Source organism: Moschus berezovskii, chromosome 5, assembly GCF_049115385.1.
Source record: "Moschus berezovskii isolate FMDL1 chromosome 5, NW_MosBer_1.0, whole genome shotgun sequence".
NCBI lineage: Eukaryota > Metazoa > Chordata > Mammalia > Artiodactyla > Moschidae > Moschus > Moschus berezovskii.
The window spans coordinates 33,185,910-33,201,680 of record NC_142464.1 but is presented as its reverse complement, the minus strand read 5'-3'; the positions used below and the strand labels follow the sequence as shown (position 1 = coordinate 33,201,680).

The 15,771-nt window shown below is 41.7% G+C and overlaps 1 pseudogene; it reads left to right on the top strand.

Annotated features, from left to right (window-relative positions):
* Nucleotides 1-12,262: 12,262 nt before the first annotated feature.
* LOC129562018 (actin-related protein 2/3 complex subunit 1A pseudogene) lies at nt 12,263-13,353 on the top strand (annotated as a pseudogene).
* The last annotated feature ends 2,418 nt before the right edge of the window (nt 13,354-15,771 follow it).

The following is a 15,771-nucleotide window of genomic DNA, read 5'->3' as shown; positions in this document are numbered from 1 at the left end:
TTAATTACAATATTAGCCAATTTCCTTCACTCTTTCAACAATCAAAGAGAATTTTGCTTTTGTCTTCTAAGCATCTCCCATCTCACTTCCTCCCCTTCCCCATTCCAAGAAATATTCTGTCAGTTGGGTTTCTGAGTTGTTGCGATGCCAGATCCAATTAATGGAAGAAAAGAGACTAGACTTCAGAAGCAAAGGTGAGCTACTGGTTCAAGAAAAGAAAGAATAGAGGCAGGTAGAAATAATTTATTAAAAAATAAAATGTTGAGGGGGGAGATGGGAGGGAGATTTGGGAGGGAGGGGACGTGGATCCCCTATGGCTGATTCTGGTTGATGTGTGAGAGAAAACTACAAAATTCTGTAAAGCAATTATCCTTCAATTAAAACAAAATTTTAAGTAAAAGAATAAATACAATGTTTAAACCATTGCTTTTTTAGTGAAGTAATGAATGATGCATTTGTGTATTAAATTGAGTCAGAAAGAGAAAAAATATATCACATATTAGTGCACATATATGCACTCTAGAAAGGTGGTGCTGATGACCCTATCTGCAGGGCTGAATGGAGAGGCAGACATAGAGACCAGACTTACAGACACAGTGGGGGAAGGAGACGCTGGGCCGAAGTGAAAGAGCAGCACTGAAACATATATTACCAAACGCAAAACAGATAACCAGTGGGAACTTGCTGTGCGGCACAGGGAGCTCAAATCTGGTGCTCTGTAAACTATTGCTTTTTATAATTTTAATTGAATACCTCATTATATTACAGGAATTGTTCAATGCACTTTACCTAGTATTCTCTCTCATCGTGCTAGTGCTTAGCTGTGTCTGACTCAGAGACCCCATGGACTGTAACCTGCCAGGCTCCTTTTCCATAGAATTTTCCAGGCAAGAATACTGGAGTGGGTAGCCATTTCCTACTCCAGAGGATCTTTCCAACTCAGGGATCAAACCGCATCTCCTGCGTTGGTAGGCAGATTCTTCGCCACTGCACCACCTGGGAAGCCCCATTCTCTCTCACAGTTCTCCCCAAAACAATGAAAGAAGGACTGAATTTAACCCAATTTTTCAGGTATGGAAACGGAGGCATAAAGAAGTAACTTGTACAAGTTTATATAATGAATAAGCAGTACTGCTGCTGCTGCTAAGTTGCTTCAGTCATGTCCGACTCTATGAACCCCACAGACAGTAGCCCACCAGGCTCCCCCGTCCCTGGGATTCTCCAGGCAAGAACACTGGAGTGGGTTGCCATTTCCTTCTCCAATGCATTAAAGTGAAAAGTGAAAGTGAAATCGCTCAGTAGTGTCTGACTCTTAGCGACCCCATGGACTGCAACCCACCAGGCTCCTCCATCCATGGGATTTTACAGGCAAGATTACTGGAGTGGGGTGCCATTGCCTTCGCCAGAATAAGCAATACAGCCAGGATTTAAAAACAGATGGTATGACCCCAGAGCCCACACCAGCTGCAAGAAATGATTCGTATGACAGTAATACAAAGCATGATCTAGAGTCAGAGAAATGGCAAAATAGATGTTATTAAGTATCAGTTCAGTTCAGTTCAGTCATTCACTCATGTCCGACTCACTGAGATCCCGTTAACCACAACACGCCAGGCCTCCCTGTCCATCACCAACTCCCGGAGTCCACCCAAACACATGTCCATTGAGTTGGTGATGCCATCCAGCCGTCTTATCCTCTGTCGTCCCATTCTCCTCTTGCCCTCAATCCTTCCCAGCATCAGGGTCTTTTCCAATAAGTCAGCTCTTTGCATCAGGTGGCCAAAGTATTGGAGCATCAGCTTCAACATCAGTTCTTCCAATGAACACCCAGGACTGATCTCCTTTAGGATTGACTGGTTGGATCTCCTTGCAGTCCAAGGGACTCTCAAGAGTCTTCTCCAACACCACACTTCAAAAGCATCAATTCTTCAGCCCTCAGCTTTCTTTGTAGTCCAACTCTCACATGACTACTGGAAAAACCATAGCTTTGACTAGACAGACCTTTGCTGACAAAGTAATGTCTCTGCTTTTCAATATGCTATCTAGGTTGGTCATAACTTTCCTTCCAAGGAGTAAGCATCTTTTAATTTCATAGCTGCAATCACCATCTGCAGTGATTTTGGAGCCCAGAAAAATAAAGTCATCCATTGTTTCCACTGTTTCTCCATCTATTTCCCATGAAGTGATGGGACCGGATGCCATGATCTTAGTTTTCTGAATGTTGAGCCTTAAGCCAACTTTTTCACTCTCCTCTTTCACTTTCATCAAGAGGCTCTTTAGTTCATCTTCACTTTCTGCCATAAGGGTGGTGTCATCTGCATTTCTGAGGTTATTGATATTTCTCCTGGCAATCTTGATTCCAACTTGTGCTTCCTCCAGCCCAGCATTTCTCATGATGTACTCTGCATATAAGTTAAATAAGTAGGGTGACAATATACAGCCTTGACGTACTCCATTTCCTATTTGGAACCAGTCTGTTGTTCCATGTCCAGTTCTAACTGTTGCTTCCAGTCATGCACACAGATTTCTCAAGAGGCAGGTCAGGTGGTCTGGTATTCCCATCTCTTTCAGAATTTTCCACAGTTTACTGTGATCCACACAGTCAAAGGCTTTGGCATAGTCAATGAAGAAGAAATAGATGTTTTTATGGAACTCTCTTGCTTTTTCAATGATCCAGGGGATGTTGGCAATTTGATCTCTGGTTCCTCTGCCTTTTCTAAAACCAGCTTAAACATCTGGAAGTTCATGGTTCACGTATTGCTGAAGCCTGGCTTGGAGACTTTTAAGCATCACTTTACTAGCATGTGAGATGAGTGCAATCGTGCAGTAGTGTGAGCAATCTTTGGCATTGCCTTTCTTTGGGACTGGAATGAAAACTGACAGTCCTGTGGCCACTGCTGAGTTTTCTAAATTTCCAAATTATTAAGTATAGTTGTGAGTTATTGACTGGATCCCCTTGGTGTTCTGTGACTGATTGTAGTAAAGAATGAATTGCTTTTAATTATTTGAGCAGATGTTTCTTTGAGAGAGACTGTGTGGGGACTGGACCACATGGGTTCCCAGTTTTAATCTGGGACACACAACCTATGATTGCAAACTGTGCTATCTGGTAGGAAGAAAAACTTCAGGGAACTCTGAGTGCAGGCAAGCGTCCCTGGTCTGGTCTACGGGGTCAAGGAAGCTCTGTGAGGAAGTCGTATTTGAGCTGAATCTGAAAGTTGAGTTCTGGCTACCTGGGTGATAAGTATGGGGGTTGAGGGGGAGCTTTACTCCAGTAGAGGCAACAATGTGTGCAAAGGCAGTGAGGACAGGGTGGAGCAGGGCTTGGAAAAATTGAAAGATGATGCAGAGCCAGAGCACTGATGGCGAGGGGGAGACTAGCGCCAGAGAGGTAAGTAGACATGTTAGAACTTGGCAACAATCCCTGAAGCAAGATGGGCTTCCCAGGTGACATAGTGGTAAAGAATCCACCTTCCAATGCAGGAGACATCAGAGACATGGGTTCAATCCTTGGATCAGGAAGACTCCCTGGAGTATGAAATGGCAACCCACTCCAGTATTTTTGCCTGGGAAATCCAAAGGACAGAGGAACCTGATGAGCTGTAGTCTATGGGGTAGCAAAAAGTCAGACACAACTGAGCACTCACACCTTTCTTCATGCCTTCACAGCTGAAGAAACAGTGAAAGAGGGCCAGGTTTGAAAGGTTCATTTAGATTTATGACAAGCCCAGACAGTGATTAAAAAGTAGACATCACTTTGCCAACAAAAGTCTATCTAGTCAAAGCTATGGTTTTTCCAGGAGTCATGTATGGATGTGACAGTCAGACCATAAAGAAGGCTGAGCACTGAAGAATTGATGCTTTTGAATTGTGGTGCTGGAGAAAACTCTTGAGAGTCCCTTGGACTGCAAGGAGATCAAACCAGTCAATCCTAAGGGAAATCAACCCTGAATATTCATTGGAAGGACTGATGCTGAAATTGAAGCTCCAATACTCTGTCAACCTGATGCAAAGAGCGAACTTACTGGAAAAGACTCTGAAGATGGGAAAGATTGAGGGCAGGAGGTGAAAGGGACAACAGAGGATGAGACGGTTGGATATCATCACCCACTCAATGGACATGAATTTGAGCAAAGTCGAGGAGATAGTGAGGGACAGGGAAGCCTGGCATGCTGCAGTACATGGGGCCACAAAGAGTCAGACACAGCTTAGCAACTGAACAACAACAATCTTTCATAGAAAAGTATGGTCCTTTCCTCCAGGTATAGGGAGGGTACCTCTCACACGAGAGTCTTATGACCTACTTTGTGGAAAAATCAGACCGTCCTTCCTGCACCAGCCATTTCTCAAATTCCTTAGCTTGAAATATTCCATATGCCAAGGTTCCATTTTTGGGGATATTGAAATTCATCAAAGGAATGTGGACTCCAGAGCCAGCCTGGCTGGATTCGAATAGTTTCATCTCTCTCATTAGTTACGTTCTTTTGGGAAAGTGATGACCTCTTTGTGCCTCACTTTTTCTCATCAGTAAAGTGCGATTAATACTACTTATCATATTAAGTCTGCACAGTGCCGTCCCTGTCGTCTAGTTTTGCTCTAATGGTAAAAGGCATTTGCTTAAAAAATACAGATAAACACACACGGAAGTTTTGTTAAGTGTGTATATGTTCAGATTTCCTTTCACAAGCACGTAAGTGGAGAAAAGAATGTCAGTTCAGTGAAAAGGAAACTTATTTTAAAGATGCTCTATATGTAGCTCAGCTGGTAAAAAAGCTGCCCACAATGCAGGAGACCTGGGTTCAATTCCTGGGTTGGGAAGATCCAGGGACTATACCCACTCCAGTATCCTAGCCTGGAGAATTCCACGTACTGTATAGTCCCTGGGGTCACAAAGAGTCGGACACTACTGAGTGACTTTCACTATCATATACAGGGTTGAATGAGGATCAAATGAGTTAACATATGAATATGTGCTATTATTGTTCAGTTCAGTTCAGTTCAGTCACTCAGTCGTGTCCGACTCCTTGCGACCCCATGAATCACTGCACGCCAGGCCTCCCTGTTCATCACCAACTCCCGGAGCTCACTCAAACTCATGTCCATCGAGTCGGTGATGCCATCCAGCCATCTCATTCTCTGTCGTCCCCTTCTCCTCCCACCCCCAACCCCTCCCAGCATCAGAACCTTTTCCAGTGAGTCAACCCGTCACATGAGGTGGCCAAAGTATTGGAGTTTCAGCTTTAGCATCAGTCCTTCCAATGAACACCCAGGATTGATCTCCTTTAGAATGGACTGGTTGGATCTCCTTGCAGTCCAAGTGACTCTCAAGAGTCTTCTCCAGCACCACAGTTCAAAAGAGTCAATTCTTCAGCGATCAGCTTTCTTCACAGTCCAACTCTCACATCCATACATGACCACGGGAAAAACCATAGCCTTGACTAGACGGACCTTGGTTGGCAAAGTAATATCTCTGCTTTTTAATATATTATCTAGGTTGGTCATAACTTTCCTTCCAGATGACTTTTGAGATGGACGTTTATGTATAAGTAAGATTCTGTGGTGGGGGAGGCATGTGAGTGGTATTTAAAGCAGTATTTAAAAAGGATGTAGATGGGAAAGTGGCTGGTACTTAGAAAACTAAGAGTTCTCCAGTTTGGTTGAGGCAGAGGGTACATGACAAGGACAAAAGACACAGAAGCTAGAATATTTGGAGACTATCATATAAGACGCCCAGCTGATGAATGTCTACCTAAGGAGAATACAGAACTTCTGAAGGTTTTTGAGCAGGGATATTATAAGACTAGTGTTCTATTTGGGGGAAAAGTCATCTGGCAGTCACTAGTATAAATTGTCACTGAGAACCCTTCTTACTGAAAATTTTTTTCTTAAGGAGATTCTCATACTAGTAAGCAAGTACACTGACCAGCTGACAAAATATGCCTGTTTATTTGTTAGTCATAGTTCTCAGGGTAAATTAATATAATCTATGGTTCATTAGTTGGACTGTGAAGAAAGCTGATTGCTGAAGAATGGATGCTTTTGAACTGTGGTGCTGGAGAAGATTCTTGAGAGTCCCTTGGACTGCAAGGAGATCCAACCAGTCCATTCTAAAAGAGATCAATCCTGGGTGTTCTTTGGAAGTCCTGATGCTAAAACTGAAACTCCAATACTTTGGCCACCTCATGCAAAGAGTTGACTCACTGGAAAAGACTGTGATGCTGGGAAGGATTGGGGGTGGGAGGAGAAGGGGACGACAGAGAATGAAATGGCTGGATGGCATCAGCGACTTGATGGACATGAGTTTGAGTGAATTCCGGGAATTGGTGATGGACAGGGAGGCTTGGCGTGCTGTATTCATGGGGTCACAATGAGTCGGACACGACTGAGCGACTGAACTGAATTGAACTGAACTGATAGTTCATAAATCAGTCCACTCATGTATTCATCTATCGACATGCTTATTACTTTAAAAATGCATTTCCTTCAAGATGGATCTAAGAACACTTATAAACATGTGCAATACAGCAGTAAATAAATCAGAAATGAACATAAAAAACTATATAGGGGAAATAGAAAGGCAATTATCTGCTATCAGGATCTAGAAAAAGATGGTAAATTCAACAGATCAGTACATTAGCTCTAGCTTCCTAAAAGCCCAGGCATAAAGGGAATCTGAATTGTGCAGTTCTTAAGGCCTAATGAAAGAAATTTTATTAGGTTTTTAGGTAAGTCAAGCCTTTTCTTCCTGAAGTCTAATAGAAAATTCACATATCTTTTGAGTGAAGAGCAGTTTTTAAACGATAAAAAATCAAACTTCATATAGTCATTCTAATGACTTCTTGGCAGAAGCAATCCCTCACAGCCTTATAATTCCTCTGAATTGTTAGAGAATATTTTCTGAACTTACACAATCAAAGACTTGACAAGAAGCATCATGGGGATTGTCATACACATAAAGATGCCCAAGATAAGGTAGCAATGGGAAGGATATGTTTTATATTTCACAAAAGATGAAGTGCGGAAAGTATTCTCACCACAGAAATATTCTGACTAGATTTCCATTTTTATAGAAAAGTAGGTTACTTCAACTTAATTTTAAAATATGAGCTATTTTACAAGGTGAAAAGGCAGCATTCAGAATGGGAGAAAATAATAGCAAATGAAACAACTGACAAAGAATTAATCTTCAAAATATACAAGCAGCTCCTGCAGCTCAGTACCAGAAAAATGAACAACCCAATCAAAAAGTGGGCCAGAACTAAACTGACATTTCTCCAAAGAAGGTACAGATAGCTAATAAAGACATGAAAAGATGCTCAACATCACTCATTATCAGAGAAATGCAAATCAAAACCACAATAAGGTACCACCTCACACTGGTCAGAATGGCTGCCATCAAAATGTCTACAAACAGTAAATGCTGGAGACGGTGTGGAGAAAAGGGAACATTTTTTACACTATTGGTGGGAATGCAAACTAGTATAGCCACTATGGAAAATACTGTGGAGATTCCTTACAAAACTGGAAATAGAACTGCCAATCGCATTGCTGGGCATACACACCGAGGAAAGCAGAACTGAAGAGAAACATGTACCCCAATGTTCACTGCAGCACTGTTTACAAAAGCTAGGACATGGAAGCAGCCTAGATGTCCATCAGCAGATGAATGGATAAGGAAGTTGTGGTACATATACACAATGGAATATTAGTTCAGTTCAGTTCAGTCGCTCAGTCATGTCCGACTCTCTGCGACCCCATGAATCACAGCACGCCAGGCCTCCCTGTCCATCACCAACTCCCGGAGTTCACTCAAACTCATGTCCACAGAGTCGGTGATGCCATCCAGCCATCTCATTCTCTGTCGTCCCCGTCTCCTCCCGCCCCCAACCTTTCTCAGCATCACAGTCTTTTCCAGTGAGTCAACTCGTCGCATGAGGTGGCCAAAGTATTGCAGCTTCAGCTTTAGCATCAGTCCTTCCAATGAACACCCAGGATTGATCTCCTTTAGAATGGACTGGTTGGATCTCCTTGCAGTCCAAGGGACTCTCAAGAGTCTTCTCCAACACCACAGTTCAAAAGCATCGATTCTTCGGCGATCAGCTTTCTTCACAGTCCAACTCTCACATCCATACTCAGCTATAAAAGAGAATGAATTTGAGTTAGTTATAATGAGGTAGAGGATGACACTACCCTTATGGCAGAAAGTGAAGAGGAACTCAAAAGCCTCTTGATGAAAGTGAAAGAGGAGAGTGAAAAGGTTGGCTTGAAGCTCAACATTCAGAAAACAAAGATTATGGCATCTGGTCCCATCACTTCATGGGAAATAGATGGAAAAACAGTGGAAACAGTGTCAGACTTTATTTTTTGGGGCTCCAAAATCACTGCAGATGCTGATTGCAGCCATGAAATTAAAAGACGCTTGCTCCTTGGAAGGAAAGTTATGACCAACCTTGATAGTATATTAAAAAGCAGAGACATTACTTTGCCAACAAAGGTCCATCTAGTCAAGGCTCTGGTTTTTCCCGTGGTCATGTATGGATGTGAGAGTTGGACTGTGAAGAAAGCTGATGGCTGAAGAATCCATGGTTTTGAACTGTGGTGTTGGAGAAGACTCTTGAGAGTCCCTTATACTGCAAGGAGATCCAACCAGTCCATTCTAGAGGAGATCAATCCTGGATGTTCATTGGAAGGACTGATGCTAAAGCTGAAACTGCAATACTTTGGCCACCTCATGCGACGAGTTGACTCACTGGAAAAGACTGTGATGCTGGGAAAGGTTGGGGGCGGGAGGAGAAGGGGACGACGGAGAATGAGATGGCTGGATGGCATCATCGACTCTGTGGACATGAGTTTGAGTGTACTCCGGGAGTTGGTGATGGACAAGGGGGCCTGGTGTGCTGTGATTCATGGGGTCGTGGAGAGTCGGACACGACTGAGTGACTGAACTGAACTGAACTGAACTGATAATGAGGTAGATGAAGCCTATTACACAGAGTGAAGTAAGTCAGAAAGAGAAACACCAGTACAGTATATCAATGCATATATATGGAATTTAGAAAGACAGTAGCAACGACCCTACATGCAAGACAGGAAAAGAGACACAGATGTAAAGAACAGACTTGGGACTATGTGGGACAATCTGAGAGAATAGCATTGAAAAGTGTATTATCATATGTAAAATAGATGACCAGTGAAAGTTTGATGCATGAAACAGGGCACTTAAAGCCGGTGTTCTGGGACAATCCAGAGGGATGGGGTGGGTAGGGAGGTAGAAGTGGGGTTCAGGATGGTGGGACACATGTGCACACATGGTTGATTCATGTGGATGTATGGCAAAAACCACCACAATATTATAAAGTAATTAGCCTCCAATTAAAATAAATAAATTTTAAAAATATGAGCTATTTTAAAATATAGAAAAGTACAGAAACTAATAATGAATATCCATATTTCTGCTCCCAATATCTAGCAAGTATTTCTATATTTTTATATTTGAATTTTTTAAGAAATAAAACTTTAGAGAGATTTAAAGTCTCTTTTTTATCCCTTCTGAAACCAATTGGCTCCTATCTTCCTAGAGTCAACCAGTATCCTGAAGTTGGTGTGTATCCTTTCCATCTGCATCTTTCTAGTTTTACTACAGAGGTATGTACTATGAACAATATATGATGATGATTGGTATCAAACTGTAGGAATTATTCTGCAACATTTTCATCCATTATTATGTGTTTGAAATTTAGTCATCAACTTCTAAGTACAGATGTAGTCCATTCAGTATCCTACTGTGGGGGAAAAAAACATGTATATAATCTTGATTCCCAGTTATTGCACATATGAACTGCTTCCAATTTTTTATTATTATAAATAATGCTGCACTGAACATCCTTAACATGTCTCCTTGAGCAACCTTGCAAGTTTCTCTTGGCGGTATACTTAGAAATGGAATTGCTAGACCATGAGTTATAAATGTCTGTATTAGATAGTGTCAACTTGCTGTCTGAATTGACTGAACTGATTTATATCACCACCAGCAGAATATAAGAGTTTCTAATACGTGGTATTGCCATACTTTTTTTCGTAATAAATATGATGTGTGAGATAGTAGCTCACTGTTTTGATTTCCAGGATTACTGGTAAAGAATTCTATCTTTTCAAATGCCTTTTGGCCATTCAGATATGCTTTTCTGTGAGTTGGCTTAATAAATCCTTCACCCATTTTCACAACTGGTCATTTCTTTCCCCTACTGATTTGCATGAGCACCATATGTGGTCTTCTTATAATCTACATTTGGATTACATAAGTTTTAAATATATTCTGTCTGTGACTTATTTTAAAAAAAGATCCATACTTCCTATCTTTTATTAGATAAACATAATCCTCCCTTTGTTAATTTAATAACTTTTGAGAGAATAACTAAAGTTCAGGATGACCCATTAAATGGGGCAAAGGAAATAAACCTGCCCTCAGGACCAGCTACACACAGCAGCCTCGGAGAGAGGCCCTAGTGGGCTGGAGCACCTGGGGATCTAAAGTTCTTTCTCACCAACCTGAAAAGAAACTGCTGAAAAATACACCCTTGGACATTGAAGAATACCTGAAACTGTTTTTCCAAATTGTATTATGACCTAGAGAACATGGGGAAAAAAGTTGTTTTCTGAAAGTTTGTGGCCCAGATTAGAAGGACACAAGCTTCATTTTCCAGCAAGTTTGCACTTGTGTGTGTTCCTGCATGCTAAGTCGCTTCAGTCGTGTCCGACTCTTACCTTTCCTCAATAACAGGATGTGCCATAGGAAAGTTGTGTTTGCATTCACTTGTGACAGAGTCCTGGCTCGGTTTCACTTCCTTTGACTAATATCCCTGAATTCACTCTTCTAAAACACTTTCCATCTCTTTCCAACAATTATCAGTTAGGTATCTTTACAGGGGGAAAAAAAAAAAGACCTAAATAATAAAAATGACAAAATTCCCAGGGACAGATTTAGCAAGAAACATCCAGATGTACTTCACTGAGGCATATACAAGATTTTATTTACTAGAGAGAAATACTGTGTTTCTGTTTGAGGACAGTCATTATTTAAAAAAAATATCAGGCAATCCCAAATCAGTTAACACCAAAACATCAGTTAACCACAAAAGAGTTCCAAAGAATAGCAAGGAGAGATAAGAAAGCCTTCCTCAGTGATCAATGCAAAGAAATAGAGGAAAACAATAGAATGGGAAAGACTAGAGGTCTCTTCAAGAAAATTAGAGATACCAAGGGAACATTTCATGCAAGGATGGGTACAATGAAGGACAGAAATGGTATGGACCTACCAGAAGAAGATATTAAAAAGAGGTGACAAGAATACACAGAAGAACTATATAAAACAGATCTTCATGACCCAGATAACCACAATGGTGTGATCACTCACCTAGAGCCAGACATCCTAAAATGTGAAGACAAGTGGGCCTTAGGAAGCATCACTACCAACAAACTAGTGAAGGTGATGGAATTCCAGCTGAGCTATTTCAAATCCTAAAAGATGATGCTATGAAAGTGCTGCACTCAATATGCCAGCAAATTTGGAAAACTCAGCAGTGGTCACAGGACTGGAAAAGGTCAGTTTTCATTCCAATCCCAAAGAAAGGCAATGCCAAAAAATGCTCAAACTACTGCACAATTGCACTCATCTCACACGCTACTAAAGTAATGCTCAAAATTCTCCAAGCCAGGCTTCAATAGTACCTGAACTGTGAACTTCCAGATGTTCAAGCTGGATTTACAAAAGTAGAAAAGGCAGAGGAACCAGAGATCAAATTGCCAACATCCCTTGGATCATCAAAAAAGCAAGATGACACCACCCTTATGGCAGAAAGCAAAGAACTAAAGAGGCTCTTGATGAAAGTGAAAGAGGAGAGTGAAAAAAATTGGCTTAATACTCAACATTCAGAAAACTAAGATCATGGCATCTGGTCCCATCACTTCATGGCAAACAGATGGGGAAAAAATAGAAACATTGATAGACTTTATTTGGGGGACTCCAAAATCATTGCAGATGGTGACTGCAGCCATGAAATTAAAAGACACTTGCTCCTTGGAAGAAAGGCTATGACCAACCTAGACAGCCTGTTAAAAAGCAGAGAAAGCTGGGCCTCAGTTCTCCAACTATGCCCACTGGAGCCTGTTCACACTGACTGACCAGAGTTTACGAATTCAACGCTCTGAGCCATCTGGACCACCCCGATCCCAGCTTTCTACCCTTTGAAAACACTTAAGAATTATGTCCCTGCATTAGTTTTTACTGGAGCCAGTCCACCTGTCCTGCCTGAAACAGGGATCATACCCAGAATCGCACTTAGCCCCAATGATCACGAAGTCCACATCTGTAAGAAGAATGGGGGCCAGTGGGTGAAAGTTCATGAACTCAAGGAACACAACGGACACATCACAGGTATTGACTGGGCTCCTAAGAGTGACCGCATCGTCACTTGCGGGCCAACCAAAACACCTGCGTCTGGAGTCAGAAGGATGGTGTCTCAAAGCCAACCCTGGTCATCCTGAGAAATAACCCGGCGCCCACTTTCCTTAAGCAGTCCCCACTAGAGAAAAAACTTGTAGGCAGCGGAGCACGACTCATCTCCATTTATTACTTCGAGTCTGAAAATGCCTGGTGGGTGAGCAATCACATTAAAAAGCCCATCCGCTCCACGGTCCTCAGCTTGGATTGGCATCCCAACAACGTTTTGCTGGCAGCGGGATCCTGTGACTTCAAATGCAGAGTGTTTTCTGCCTACATTAAAGAAGTGGATGAGAAGCCAGCCAGCGCGCCCTGGGGCAGCGAGATGCCTTTTGGTCCGCTGATGTCAGAGTTTGGTGGCAGTGGCGCCGGCGGCTGGGTGCGGGGAGTCAGCTTCTCCGCCAGCGGCAGACGCCTGGCCTGGGTCAGCCGCGACAGCGCCGTGTTGGTTGCCGACGCCCCTAAAAGCGTGCAGGTCTCAACTCTGAAGACGGAGGCCCTGCCCCTCCTGACTGTGTCGTTCATCTCAGAGAACAGTGTCGTGGCTGCTGGCCACGATTGCTGCCCCATGCTTAACTACGATGACCGCGGCTGCTTGACCTTCATCCCCAAACAGAGCATACAGCTCGACATCTCGGCCCCAGAGCGCTTCCGCAATATGGCCAGGCGGGCCACGACGGAGCACGGCAACGCGGCCCTGGAGACGCGGCACCGGCACAGCCTCACTCAAGTGTCTCTTTAAGAGGTGGACAAGCAAGGCCGTCGCAAATTTTGCACTACCGACATCGACGGAGCCATGACCATTTGGGATTTCAAGACCTTAGTCTTCCATCCAGGGTCTTTGAATAATGTGAAGCTGAAGGAGCCTCCAGAGCCAGCACGAGTCAGCTGCGGTGGGGAAGCTCCGTTCGCCTGGGAGGGGAGTCAGCCGCCAGGAAACACCGAAGAAGCACATGGTGCAAACCTCCTTGTGTGTTTTGTTTGAATTTAATTGGTGAAAGTGTTGGTTTTTTAAAAGCAGCAGTGATTTTGGTTTTGTTTTGGGGGTTGCTTTGTTTTGTTTTGCAATTTCATTCCATTCTTGACCAGAGCTTCTCTTTAAGTAGTTTATTATGGAACATTGTCAACACTAACTTAAAGGAAGGGGTGGGGAGGTATGTAAATTGTCTGCTAAAAATATTAAATAAAAACACTGAATATAAAAAGCAGAGACATTACTTTGCCAACAAAGGTCTGTCTAGTCAAAGCTATGGTTTTTCCAGTGGTCATGTAGGGATATGAGAGTGGGACTATAAAGAAAGCTGAGCCCCGAAGGATTGATGGTTTTGAACTCTGATGTTGGGAAGACTCTTGAGAGTCCCTTGGACTGCAAGGAGATCCAACCAGTCCATTCTAAAGGAGATCAGTCCTGAATATTCATTGGAAGGACTGATGATGAAGCTGAAGCTCCAATACTTTGGCCACCTGAGGCAAAGAATTTATTCATTGGAAAATATCCTTATGCTGAGAAAGACTGAAGGTGGGAGGAGAAGGGGACAACAGAGGATGAGATAGTTGGATGGCATCACCAACTCAATGGACACGAGTTTGAGCAAACTCTGGGAGTTGGTGATGGACAGGGAAGCCTGGCGTGCTGCAGTCCATGGGGTTGCAAAGAGTCAGACACGACTGAGAAACTGAACTGAACCCCAAATCAATATATGGATGCTTAACATCATTACCAATACTAATTCATCTGAAAAGTGAACTAGTAAGAATAGCCAGAAAACTTCCAAAAACACGAGTAATCAATTATATCTATCTTGCCAGATCTTTAAATGTGCAAAACTGGGGCCAAAATGCAAAGTCCAAAAGCATATAAAAAAGCATTAAATGATGAATCTGACTTTTGAAATCAGTTCAAAAGGGATAGACAGTTCAATATAGGATGTGAATAACCATGTAACCGATATAAAGTTAAATGATTGCTTCACATCATATGCCAGAATAAATTCCAGATGAATTGAAGAGTTAATTATTTTTTTTAAATGAAGCCATTTTCTAAAGAATATAGAGTCGGTTATGTATATATCCTTGCAAGTGCAAGTGGCCTTTCTTAGAAAAGCTAGAGAACATAATAGAAAAAAAAATCAATAGAAATGATTACAAAGGTTCTTCATGATCATAATTATGATGACAATGATAAAGAGGAAAGAAGAATTAAAATCATATCTTTAACATGCAAATAAGTATTCCGCTAAAAGAATGCATTCTGAAGGTTGACAGAGATATAACATAGGGGGAGAAATGGGAGAATTTTCAATTTTTACATTTTAAAAAAGAAGAAAACATGGTAGAACAATGGGTCATTTTTACTTTTCTTTCTCTGTATATTCTGGGTTTTAATTTTTCTATAATAAACACACACTTCTGTTCATCAGAAAAAAAATCTTTTCCAAACAACATTAAAGCTTTAAAGCAAGCTAAAGTATAACTCTAAAAAAGAAATACTCTTAAAAATCAATTTTAAAAAGCCAGTTATCTCAATTGAAAAATAGGCAAAGGACAGTAGTATAAAAGACAGTTCATAAAGGGTATAAAAATGGCCAATAGACATAATAAAATGTTTAATTTCACTAGTAATCAAAGAAATATATATTAAAATAATCCTGAGATCTCATAGTTGTTTGTGAAATTGACAAAGATTAAAGAGAAAAAGAATGCTCAGAGCTGATAAGGGTTTGAGGGAACAAGGTTGGAAGCAGTACGAGTGGTGCTTCAGGACAGAGAGTGGGGTGCAAGGAAATGGTCATATCCCAGGTCACGTCTGAGTCCCTGGGACAGCCGCCAAGTGTGGGTTCTTGTCCCTGCGCAGGAAAGAATTCAAGAGCAAGCCATGGTAAAGTGAAAGAAGGTTTATTCAGGGAGAAATACACTCCACAGACAGAGTGTAGGCCACTTCAGAAGGCAAAAGAGGCACAGGAGACCTGAAAGCCCCATGGGTAAGGGGTTGCCTTTAATTAATTATACATTATTCCATAAAATTTATTTTTCTTGCCTTTATTTTATGCTTATTTCTACAATGGTGACCACCTCATCTGTTGTTATAATGAAGATTCTTACTTAACTTGCATTCTATTGACAGCAAATACTTGATGGATTAAAATTAAAATGTAATTTCATTCAAAGGGTGCACAATTTGTATACATTTTTCATTTTAAAAGTACATTAGTGAAAACAAAAATTTGTTATGTAGTTTTATTTATATTTTTAAAAGTTACTTTTCTTCTAAG